This window comes from Gigantopelta aegis, chromosome 9, assembly GCF_016097555.1.
Source record: "Gigantopelta aegis isolate Gae_Host chromosome 9, Gae_host_genome, whole genome shotgun sequence".
NCBI lineage: Eukaryota > Metazoa > Mollusca > Gastropoda > Neomphalida > Peltospiridae > Gigantopelta > Gigantopelta aegis.
Genome location: NC_054707.1, coordinates 41607718 through 41618966, shown reverse-complemented (window position 1 = coordinate 41618966; position 11249 = coordinate 41607718). Strand labels below are relative to the sequence as shown.

General features: G+C 39.9%; 1 long non-coding RNA gene across 4 annotated transcripts in view; it reads right to left on the bottom strand.

Moving 5' to 3' along the window:
• LOC121380479 overlaps positions 1-5221 on the bottom strand; it is a 59461-nt gene extending 54240 nt beyond the window's left edge. For all 4 annotated transcript variants that reach the window (XR_005958944.1, XR_005958943.1, XR_005958945.1 and 1 more), the window contains exon 1: positions 5066-5221. This is a non-coding gene — a long non-coding RNA (uncharacterized LOC121380479). The remainder of the gene's footprint in view (positions 1-5065) is intronic.
• Between the last annotated feature and the right edge of the window lie 6028 nt (positions 5222-11249).

The window sequence follows — 11249 nt, the reverse complement described above, 5'->3', positions numbered from 1 at the left end:
GTATACACCATGGGTATAAATATTATTTACCTTACACTTATAGTAAATCAGAAAAACGTTGAGTTTAAGCTATCTCTTATAGACATAACTGTAAGCGTCTTTGATTACCATGTTTCGTCACTAAAATTGTCATCCTATGTTAATAAGGCCTAGTACATGTTTCAAGCACAATGACTCTAGTTTAAATTAAATTACAGGTAGATAGATAGATATAGATAGATAGATAGATAGATAGATAGATAGAATATATGTTTAACGACACCCCAGCATGAAAAATACATCGGCTATTGGGTGTCAGACTATGGTAAATGTAAACATTAAATTACAGGAAGACACAACGTGGTGTTGTTGTTGTTGCTGTTGCTACAGTTGGTGTTTTTGTTCTTCTTTTCCGTGTGCCTTTGGGTTTTTTAATGATTTTTCTTATTATCCAATTAGTTATTTTTACACAGTTTGTCCGACTGTTTTAAAAACGCGTCCAAAAATCATTCAAACTCTGCCTACTTTTCACGGATATACTAAAGAGGTTAGCAATGTCTACAGGAAGAAGAAGGGAGGAAGGTTTTATCAATGTCTACAGCTGCCAAAGGCCGAAGAAAACGCACGTGTAACGTCGTGCAGAAATATCACACACGTCATGTTTTCAAGACATTACAAAGACTTGTTGCGTCTCAGATGTTAAAGTCATCAGTTTTGCACTGAATGGCAGGTGGTCGCCGACAAGGAAGTGCATTTGTGGTTTCTCTTAATTTTTTTTTTTTTTGTTCTATTTCTGAACTGTACGTTAAAACATATTAAAGCAGGCACGTGCGTGTAAGGTAACGGTGACGTGGGGAAATAAATTCTATTTCTGTCTTCGTGGTCAATGGACTGTTTTGTGGCAATAGTTTAAAGTTTGTTTTGTGTAACGACACCACTAGAGCAAACTGATTTATTAATCATCAGTTATTGGATGTCAAACATTTGGTAATTCGACATACAACGTTAGAAAGGAAATCCGCTAAATTGTTTTCATTAGTAGCAAGGGCTCTTATATGCACCATCCCATAGACAGGGTAGCACATACTAAGGCCTTTCGTGTACCAGCCGTGCTGCACTGGCTGGAGCGGGAAATAGCCCAAATGGTACCACCGACAGGGATCGATCCCAGACCGTTTGTGGGTTGTTGTTTTTTTTAGTTTTTTTTTGTTTTGTTTTTTTGTTTTTTTTTTGGGGGGGGGGGGTTATGTTGTTGGGTTGTTGTTTTTTGTTTGGTTTTTTCGGGGGAGGGTGTTTGTTTTGTATTGGTGGGTTTAGGGGTGTTATTTTATTTTATTGCTTTTTGTTGGTGGTGGTATTTTCTTTTCTTCTGTTTTGTTTGTTGTTGGTTGTTTGGGGGGGGGGGGGGGGGTGTTCTTTATTTTTTTCTTTATTCATTGATTTGGGGGTTGGGGATGTCGTTGTTTTATTTGCTCTTCTTGATGATGTTGTTTTTATTATTTTGTTATTTTGATGGCAGCGCCAGTGAGATAGATTATTTTTAAAATCGCGGAGACAAATTTAATCAAACTAAACTAGGTCCTGCGTCCATGACTCTCTTTCGATAGCTGCCACACGTGTACAAGTTTTTGCTGTTGTTGTTGTTATTGTTGTTGTTTTGGGGGGTTGGGATTTGTTTTTTCAAAAATGCATTTGGCGATCGTTTGCCGCTAAAACGTTAGACCAATAAGCATGCAGCGTGTCTAATACAATATCGTATCTCACGTTTCCAGTTATGTCTAATCACTCGTGAACATCCGGGAAAGTGTAGAATTCTTTTGGCATCACTCTTCCTTAGATTGGACCGAGATAACACACGTGCGTGAAGGCATTTATATATTTGAGTTTACATCGTTAGACTGCATCTTGGATCATTTCAAAGAGCTGTTATTAATAGTCGTTCCAAAGAGGAAAAAAAAAAGATAAATTCCCAAGGAAATAATTGTCTAATTGCATATTAATTATAACAATTTGTCCACGGAATGAGAGAAGAAACCTTCTTCTGTTGTATACAAGTATCAGGATAGTAAAACGTATCTCAACGGGACAAAGATCGAAGTGCACCTAATTTTAAATAACATTAAATAGGGCCACGCCTGCATGGTAAGATATTCTAAGAAGAATCGTCATGATAAAATGTGGTTTTATCTGGCCAGTAATTTTTGTAATTTAATTTGAACTAATACCGGCACGCCTGCATGGTAAGATATTCTAAGAAGAATCGTCATGATAAAATGTGGTTTTATCTGGCCAGTAAATTTTTGTAATTTAATTTGAATTAATACCGGCACGCCTGAATGGTAAGATATTCTAAGAAGAATCGTCATGATAAAATGTGGTTTTATCTGGCCAGTAAATTTTTGTAATTTAATTTGAATTAATATCGGCACGTCTGCATGCGAAGATATTCTAAATAGAATCGTCATGATAAAATGTGGTTTTATCTGGCCAGTACATTTTTGTAATTTAATTTGAACTAATACCGATATACCAGCTGATATAGCTGTGTTTGAAAGGTGTTCGGGACCCTATTCAAATTAGGATGACAATTTTTGTGCGGAACTATATAAGGTAGTAAAAGACTATTTCGGTTGTATCTGAAACCAGCAAGTAAACCCCTTCTCCATTTGTAAATTTTACTTAAGGGTGAGGGGTCGTAGTATTCATAGCGTGTAATATACACTTGGAAATTAAAGCACCATCTTGTTTTGACCATGTGGCTTATACTTCAAATAATTGTGACCATTTCGTGGATTCAGAAACACTAAAATTAATGTTTTGTGTATACAGAGGATAATGAAAAAAAAAGACTGAAAGTAAGTGGCACTCTAGTTACATCAATATTTAATGTATTCTAAGGGAAAAGATAGAAACCGTAAATATGCATGAAAATGTATGGTAATTAAATATGGAGCTGGAATCACACCACTGTGCATCTCATAAAAATATATTTCTTACACACCCGTTGGTGAGAATATCATTCGTTGTTTTTGATAACACATACTTGTTAACACATATGCGTGTGTTAACACATATGTGTGTATTAACATTTTAAAGAAATACAACTGGCGGCTCCTACGTGATGTCCAGGTCACCAATGCCATACCATTTAATTAAAAAAAATTGATCACTCCGTGATGAACAAGATAACCTGAAATTGACGCACAAGTTAACCATAAGCGCTAGGGCCGTAAATAGGTTTTCGTTGGAAAAGGCATTTAAATTAATTTTAAAACTTTCTTTTTAGGATATGTAAGAATTAGAATACAACATTCATGTTTGATAACTTGTGCCCAATCCTTTTGTATATTATGTCCGCTATGCACCATTTATCTTACAACTCGTTTAAAAACGTTTCCAGCTCGCTTTCGCTCGTAATATACGTTTTAAAATTCGCTGTAAGATACATAGTATCTAACGGCCACTCATGTAGTATTCTCTCTATATAAACTCTTAATATCTGGTTTAAACTTCGTCGACACGGACAGCTACTTCTAGGTACCTTTTTACAATTTATATGCTGCTTAATTAATTGCTAGGGACCAGTTGCTCAAACGTTAGTTATGTTAACCAGTGATTAACAGAAAGTTTTAAAACCCTAGGACTGAATCAATGCAAATAATAATTAAAATCATAATGTTGAAACGTGATTTAGAACAAACAGAGGTATCCATACATACAAAAATAATTAAAAGAAAAATAATAAAATAAGCAAGGGTGAATTTAACTATGCTTTGAACAGCTGGGTTTCAGGTGTACAGTATGTTGATTGGAACGTTGCATGTGGCAGCTTTAGTGACATATGATATTAGTGTCCACAATGTGATTTGATTTGTTGGTATACACCCTTATAGTAGCTAGAGATTTCTGTGATTCAGATGCCACGAAATCACGTTTAAAGCCATCCGATTTTAAAATGTTCACGTGGGAGGCCAGCATACACCCTGACCTACCTAGACGTCTCGGGCCTTGATCATTACCCCCCCCCCACACACACACACACACACACACCCTCCCCCACCCCCACCCTCACCCCCCATACACACACACGCGCGCGCACACACACACACACACACACACACACACTTAACCGGGGAGGTCTAGTGCCTTTAAGGTCATCAAAATGAAAACATTCTTGGGTTAAAATACTGTGCAAAATAATCTTTAAAATAGTTACCGGCCTCGGTGGCGTCGTGGTTAGGCCGTCGGTCTAGAGGCTGGTAGGTACTGGGTTCGGATCCCAGTCGAGGCATAAGATTTTTAATCCAGATACCGACTCCAAACCCTGAGTGAGTGCTCCGCAAGGCTCAATGGGTAGGTGTAAACCACTTGCACCGACCAGTGATCCATAACTGTTTCAACAAAGGCCATGGTTTGTGCTATCCTGCCTGTGGGAAGCGCAAATAAAAGATCCCTTGCTGCATGTCGTAAAAGAGTAGCCTATGTGGCGACAGCGGGTTTCCTCTAAAAAACAGTGTCAGAATGACCATATGTTTGACGTCCAATAGCCGATGATAAGATAAAAAATCAGTGTGCACTAGTGGCGTCGTTAAATAAAACAAACTTCTTCTTAAAATAGTTTTACATTTATTGTTTAATAATGGCGATTCCGATGCCGAGAAAAGGCGTTTAAAACCATTCAATTAAAAACAATTCCAGCGGGAGCATGCCCCCGGACCGAACCACCCCACCCCACCCAACGACATTTCGGGCTCTTCGCGCACACGGGCAAGGCACTTCGTACCATGTTTAATAACGACGCTGATCATTGACCCCAACCCTTCCCTCTCCCCCAACTGAATTAAATAGAACTGAATTATTCTCGCGAACATTTCGTGTAGCCTATTTCCCCCCAATCACGCCTCTTGTTTCCTCAGCATGTTTATGTTAAATGTCGTCCCATAACATTGACCAATGTGTATGGTCCCCAAAATAGAATCCTGGCTACGCAAAGCGCACGCACGTAAATTCCTATTTAAAATAATAATAATAATAATAATAATAATAAATTAAATAAACAAACAAATTGAAACAATCAAACACTTACCTCTTCTGGTATATCCACTCTACATTTGCACACAATATTAAAACAAAACCGCACAGTAGTTGGATGTCGCCATTAGATCCATGCACATATATATATCATAAACATATAATTAAGCTTATAAAAATCAAACAGCAAACTTTTCGCACAGGCACGTAATATTGCTTTGTGATGACGTCAAAGCATTGTTGACGTCACGTTAAAGGAATGTTAACGTTTTTATGATAACGTTTTCGGCAATTTTCGGAACTTAACGGAAAATGTCGAAATACCATTCTAGCACCACCACCACCACCATTGGATCCGCGCCTGAAAGGAACACAGGTAGCGCAGGATTATGTACAGTTTGCTGTTTCATTTGTAACGTTCTTATTGCGTTTCGACAGAAACCGTAGGAACCGGACGGATGGAGTAATGTAGGAGCTGGAGGAGGGGGGGGGGGGGGGGGGGGACTGTGAGATTGTGCCCACAAACATTCATTTGCTTTCTCCTTATGTATTACATACACTAAAATAAAATATACTGTGCCACCATTCTACTATAGCCTGTATTCACCCCTCTCCCCATTTCAAATTGGGAATGGGGCAACCAAGCTGTCTATCAGACGCGTTATGGAGCGAGATATAAAAGGTGGAGTGGAAAGAAAGAAGTGTGATTGGAGGGGTTAGACCCTCCCTCTGGTTACGCCAGTGGCCGCCGCTCCAAAAAAAAACACCCAAATCCTGGTAACGCTAGTCCTTAGTAGGGTCTCCACGAGTACTCGGGCACGAGCCGAGGCTAGCAAGACCCCAGTCTGTTCACGGGACTCTAGTACTCGTGCAAGAAAGAGCACTCTCATTTAATTTTATTTTTTAACGTCATTTTGCTATATGCTTGCCGCCATTTATCCTTTATTATACAGCTATGAAACGTGGAAGGAAAACAAAAGTCGAATGTGTGGCATGCAATACAATGGCATGGTTTGGCATCCATGTTCAGCGCTAGAATTAAGATGCATAGTGCTATTTTACTTTATTCCTTATTTTCATTACCTTCTAGTGTAAGTGTCGGGTATTCGGGTCCGGATCGAGTTTGACCCTCGAGTACTCGAGTCCAATAGTTTGGACTCGTGGAGGCTCTAGTCATTAGTAACGCTAGTCCTTATAGGTAACGGTCGAAACAAAGCGAATGTTACTATATAGTCTGGCTTGCAGCAGTTTTGGTATCATGGCCGTAAAAGCGCGGAGTTGTCACAACTGGCTTCAGACCACAATTAATTTCGCTATATGTTTCTATATAGCCTTAGTGGCTATAACATTTTTATTAATATCAGCAGGCCCGTGAAGTTTTGTATGTACCTTTACCTGCATGGGGGACACATACCCTGAAAAGGACAACCCCTGTTGTCCAGCTCTTTCTCCCAGCATATTGGTTTAAACAGACACACCCTCTAAACCAGGCCGGAGTACACCCATTTTACTCAAAAAGCACTACTTTTGCATGGGCCGGAATTACCACAAACAAGTCTTCAATGTCAACAAGTTACACATGTTTACAAACTACATGCTATCCCCTGTCACTTCAGTCAAACAGTTGCCACTTCATAGCTGTCTGCCATGAAATAATCACAGTCAAACAGCAGACTACTTGCGCGGTCAAATTTCCGGATTTTCGACAACCAAATGGGAAGATAACTGTAATCTGAGGCCAACTTTGTTACGTGCGCACTCTTGTAATCATGCAGTGAATAGTATAGCTTTTCTGCTGTCACATTTTATAAGCATGCTCTTTAAACTGGGTCCAGCACTCCTTAATACTATTCTTCAAATCGACGAAACACACCGTGTTCTTTCAGCAACTATTGACTATGTAGCTCAGTAGAGCTCTCGCTCGAGACGACGTTCATAGGATCAACTGCACTGGATACATCGGAGTTTATCCCGTTCTAACCAATGCTTCAAACAGGCGGGATGTAGCCTAGTGGTAAAGCGCTCGTCTGTTGCGCGGTCGGTCTAGGATCGATCCTGGTTGGTGGGCCCATTGGACTATTTCTCGTTACACTCAGGGCACCACGACTGGTATATCAAAGGCCGTGGAATGTGCTATCCTGCCTGTGGGATAGTGCACATAAAAGATCCCTTGCTACTAATGGAAAAATATCGCAGGTTTCCGCTCTAAGACTATATGTCAAAATGACCAAAAGTGTGGGAATTAAATAGCCGATGATTAATAAATCAATGTGTTCTAGTGGTATCGTTAAACAAAACAAACTTTTTAACCAGTGGTTCACAAATATTATATCAAAGTATGTGGTATGTACTGTCCTTTCCAAAAAAAATGTACAAAATATCTGATTAGTTTGATATATGGCGACAGCGGATCATTTAAACCAGATGTCGAAATAGTCATATTATAATTATACTAGTACACCAAATAGCGGAGGCGGTACGTAGCCCAGTGGTCCCGTGGCAAAGCGCTCGCCAGATGCGATGTCGATCTAGGATCGATCCTCGTCGGTGGGCCTATTGAGTTATTTCTCGTTCCCGCCAGTGTTCCACAACTGGTGTAACAAAGGCCGTGATATGTACTATCCTGTCATATAAAAGATCCCTTGCTGCTAATTAATAAAACAGTGTAGCCCATGGAGTAAAACAATCGGGTTTCCTCTAATTACCACTGTGGTGCATATAAAAAAATCCCTTGCTACTAATGGAAAAATGAAACGGGTTTCCTCTCAATGACTATATGTCAAAATTACCAAATGTTTGACATCCAATAGCCGATGATTAATTATCTCTGTGGTCCTTTACCATATGTCCGAAGCAATATAACCGTAACTGAAATGTGTTAAGTACGTCATTAAATAAAATACTTCTTTCTTGCGCTGACATGTCGGTAAGGACATATCCCATGTCTTTGACAATGTTCAATTAAACAGTGCCTAGCCTAATAACGTTTTCCTACACTATCCGTTTATCAATAAGAAGCCAAAAAAAAAAAAAGGAAGAGGAAGATGTTATACAAAGCATAATGCTGTGAAACACTCCTGGAATGACTGCTATTTAATAAAGTGTGATGTTACTGTGTGGGTGTGTCTTGCTTTCTTGATTTTCTATGGGTCCGCCCACCTCATGTGTAGCCGCCTCGAGTACTAACAAATAACTGACGTGGTGGACACAGCTGGTTTCGCAATACAATCTCAGTGCATTCTAACTAAACATTAAACAATATTGATTATACATTTGTCATGCATGCTATATTTCCCATTAGCAAACGTAGGTGGACTATAATTAATACCCACACCAGGGACGGATCTACAATTTTTCTTAGAATAGGGTTTACATACCTCGCCGTTTAAGGGGTTATCACTCCTCCGAGACTAGTTTAGGGAGATTAATTTCCAACTCCCCTTAGGCTATGAATTTATATGGTATCAATATGGTAATATCTTAAGTAGCTCCCCATAATCTAAGTTAAGGGAGCAATTAATCACCCCGCTCAAACCGTTTTCACGTCTAGGTCTGAGTTTAACTCAGTAATGGCCGTTCATTAATTTATCATAATCAGTTGAAGTCTTGAAGATGGTGAGCTCTCTCTCTCTCTCTCTCTCTCTCTCTCTCTCTCTCTCTCTCTCTCTCTCTCTCTCTCTCTCTCTCTCTCTCTCTCTCTCTCTCTCTCTCTCTCTGAACCCCTATATATCCGTTCCTGCATATAACGCTGAATCGCCAATTCTTGTGAAAATTGAAACAAAAATGTGAGAACAGTTCGTTACGTCACTTTACACAAAGCATTATATTTACTGTATATCAGTTATTTAACAGGATCTTATTAGACAAACGCAAGGTTAGACCCAGGAAATATTTTAGGGAGGGGATCAACTACAAAAGGACACATAAACCAACTCCTAAAAAGGGCATTTCAATAAAACTTTAAAACTCGTGAAATAAATTGTCACTAAAGAGGGAACTCCAATTTTTATAGGGGGGACAGGTCCTCTCCCCTCCTTTGGATTTGCCCTTGCGAACGGACGAGATGTAGCTTGGAGGTAGAGCGTTCGTCTGAAATGCGATGGATCACAGGATCGATCCCCGTCAATGACCCCATCGGAAACATTCCTTTTCTTTGCTGACTGAACAGTGTGTTGAGCTAATGCTGTTATACAAATATTCCTTTCCTTTTTTCACTCCTCATCTCACAACTTTCCATTCACAAAATACATTGGTAATGAGGTTCTCAGCATTTTCTCTTCCACTTATCGCTGCTATGCTTTTTCAGTCTGGACCGAAATTCCAGAAGTCACAATATCGTTAGGACTTCAAGAGGTTTATTACCAGTATGTTTTGATTTAGGATATAAGCTATAACTAGCATCCTTGGAAACGAAATGATTGTTTGAAATGGGGAGAAAAGAAAAGAAACGTTCTGCTTAATAACTCCCAGGTTATTTCTAAACAGTAATCACCAGGAAGTTTTGACACATGGTCTACAATTTCACAGAAGAAGCCCGCTATTTACGTTTTACCACATGCAGATTAACAGATATCACATATTTTTCTGAGGGCGTGACGTAACCCAGAGATAAAGCAGTCGCCTGGTGCGCTGTCGATTTGGGATCGATCCCCGTCGGTGGGCCCATTGAGTTATTTCTGATTCCAGCAAGTGTGCCACGACTCGTATATCAAAGGCTGTGATATGTGATATCTTGTCTGTGGGATTATGTATATATATGTAGTGAAATCCGAACGCCTTTAGAACCAAGACAAATGTCCGGTTTAAGAGGGATCCGGTTTAGAAAGATTAAGTTTTGTCCTAGTTTTATAAAAGGGACTCTGTAAAACGTCCAGTTTTGAGGGACTTCCGTTTTAGAGAGGGTCCGGTATTGTGAGGTTTCATTGTAGATATCCCAGTCATGGTTGACTGGTCTCTTCGTTTTCTCTGAAAGTTAAACAAGTGAAAAGAAAGAAATGTTTTTTTAACAACACCTCAGTACATTTTAAATCACGGCTCCTTGGCAGCCCTCGTCGTGAAAACAATTTGAACAGGAATGATTTAATTTCTCCTTAACTTAGATTGCGGGGAGTCATTTAAGATATTACCATAATGATACCATATAAATTATCATGCTACGAGAAGCTAAATATTACTCTCCTTGAACTAGACTCAAGGGTATGATGGGAAGCGCGACTGATAGCTCCTCTTAAATGGCGAGGTCTGCATTGAAGGAAGGAAATGTTTTATTTAACGACGCAATCAACACATTTTATTTACGGTTATATGACGTCAGACATGTGGTTAAGGACCACACAGATATTGAGAGAGGAAACCCGCTGTCGACACTTCATGGGTTATTCTTTTCGATTAGCAGCAAGGGATCTTTTATATGCACCATCCCACAAACAGGATAGTACATACCACGACCTTTGTTACACCAGTTGTGGAGCACTGGCTGGAACGAGAAATAGCCCAATGGATCCACCGACGTGGATCGATCCAAAAACCGACCGCACATCAAGCGAACGCCTTACCACTGGGCTACGTCCCGCCCAGGTCTGCATTGATGTCTAACGTATGGTTATTGTCGGTTAATGTCGAGAAAAACGACACCGCTAGAGCACATAGATTTATTAACCATTAGCTATTGGGATCTTTTATATGCACCATCCCACAGACAGGATAACACATACCACAGCCTTTGATGTACCAGTCGTGTCGGAATGAAATATAAGCCAATGCGTTCACCAACGGGGATCGATCCTAGACCGACCGCGGGTCAGGCGAGTGATTTACCACTGGGCTACGTTCAGCACCTTTGAGAAAAAGAGACAGAGAAAAATCAGTGTCTCCATATTATTACATATGCTACACTTACCGCAAAAGCAGCATGGAAACGTGTATATGCATTTGCCCATAGACAGTACATACCAGGGACTTTGATGCATCAGTCGTAGAGCACTGGTGGGGACCAGAGAGAAAGAAAAAACTGAATCCATACAGGGTGAACGATCCTGCGACACTCGGCACCTCGGGTGAGCGCTCTACCGACTGAGATAAATCCAGCTCCCGTTAAAGTCATTGCATGCCACCTGAAGATATTGGCATGTTTCACATTTGTTCTGATTCGATGTCTAGTGGTTGTGACACATGTGCCCTAAAATAATCAACTAATCAATTAATTAACCCTTCTGACAGACGCTAAATATAACCACCTG